Consider the following 1,949-nt stretch of genomic DNA (forward strand, 5'->3'; position numbering starts at 1 on the left):
TTCATAATTTGAAAAATATATAAATTCATGAACATGTTTTTTGAAATATGTTTTGACCAAACTTTGTTCCTTACAGAAAATTAATTATAAAATAATAAAAGTGGAAAACGCAGCTAGTGACCACTGACCAGATCTGATGCTGACCGAGTTATTAAATGTTCGCGTCTGTGACTAGACAAGAATAGTCCTTAGTTGTAGTGGCTGTAAGTGTGTGTGCAGGAATAGGAGGTTGTATGTTTGACACCTGGTGTGCGCCTTATTGTTTTGCGTCTTTTTTTTTTCCAAAAACTGAGCCGGATAGAAAACCAACAAACAATAAAACAACAGCTTGGCTGGACAATAAAAAAAATGGCATCATCTTAGACACCTGGTGCGTGCGCCTTATTGTTTTGCGTCTTTTTTTTTCCAAAAACTGAGCCGGATAGAAAACCAACAAACAATAAAACAACAGCTTGGCTGGACAATAAAAAAAATGGCATCATCTTAGACACCTGGTGCGTGCGCCTTATTGTTTTGCGTCTTTTTTTTTCCAAAAACTGAGCCGGATAGAAAACCAACAAACAATAAAACAACAGCTTGGCTGGACAATAAAAAAAATGGCATCATCTTAGACACCTGGTGCGTGCGCCTTATTTTTTTGCGTCTTTTTTTTTCCAAAAACTGTGCCGGATAAAAAACCAACAAACAATAAAACAACAGCTTGGCTGGACAATAAAAAAAAATGGCATCATCTTAGATGTGAGATATTATCTCACATTTAGATATGACATAGACAGATTCTATAACCAAATTACGCGAATGTTTAATTCGGGGATACTTGCTACCCGCGCAAACGTCCGGTCCGAGGACGCATCAAGCGCATCCATCCGCAGCGGCCGGCCAGGACTGGCAGCCGGACATCCTTGATCCTGCTCTCCAGCCTCGCTCGCAACGTGTTGTTGATGCGGCCATAGGTGTGACAGCCGCCGGCGTTGAGCAGCCGAAGGCGTGGGCAGTGGTCGGCGAAGGCAGCCAACGAGCCTGGCTCGATCAGGCCGTCGGACAGCACGAGCTGCTCCAGCAGAGGGAGCTTCTTCACCACCATCGTGATGAAGATCTCACTTTCCATGCGGGTGCGGCCCATGTCGTACGGGCACGTCACGTGAAGGCTCCGCAACAATGGCGCCCTGTGGTTATTAAGAGACGTTGATCAGGGAGATGCATGTGTGACCAGATCGTAGATCAACTGATCGATGGCCGCGTGGGGTGCCTACCTGTCTGCCAAGTAGAGCAGGAAAATGTCGTCGACGGGGCCGCGGAAGGACTCGCAATGGCCGGCGCTGCGCCGCACGGCAGCACACGCCGTCGCCTGCCACCCTGCCGGTGGGTCTGAGTTTGAGTCTGTGTCCGAGTCTGTGTCCGAGTCCAAGTCTATGTCCGAGTTCGAGTCCGAGTCCGAGTCCTTGCCCTTGTCCTTGTCGGCGGCGAGGTCGATGTGCCGCCACAGCAGCGGCTCGTCGACGGCCAGCCGCCGCCACGAGACGCACACGCACCCAGCGCCGCGGAGGATGTCGGCCTGCGGGAGAAGGCTCAGGATGAGCCACAGTACGTCGCGGGGGAGAGCCGCCCAGTCCCTCCACATCACCGACCAAGGAAAACTATGCACGTCCACCGTGCGGCGGCGGCGGTGGCGGCGGCGGCGGCACGGTGGATCAGTTGATGCGGCTCTGGTTCGCCTCCTCGACCTTATTCCCATCTTGTTTCGTTAGGTTAGTTCGTCCGCCCAGATGGCCAGCCAGCAATAGGCCTGCCTGCCGTCAGCCCGATAATATAAGGAAGTTGTACAGATAGTAGGAAATCCTAAACCTGAACGTGAAAAGAAACGTGAATATCTGACCGTCGACGCTAATTAACACGGACGGCCACGAATCATATAGAACAGCAAAAGGATAGCCTCGTCCGAGTTTACT

General features: G+C 50.6%; 1 pseudogene; it reads right to left on the reverse strand.

Moving 5' to 3' along the window:
- Window positions 1-779: 779 nt before the first annotated feature.
- Window positions 780-1,735, reverse strand: LOC125518525 (annotated as a pseudogene).
- Between the last annotated feature and the right edge of the window lie 214 nt (window positions 1,736-1,949).

Source organism: Triticum urartu, chromosome 7 (genome assembly GCF_003073215.2).
Source record: "Triticum urartu cultivar G1812 chromosome 7, Tu2.1, whole genome shotgun sequence".
Classification (NCBI taxonomy): domain Eukaryota; kingdom Viridiplantae; phylum Streptophyta; class Magnoliopsida; order Poales; family Poaceae; genus Triticum; species Triticum urartu.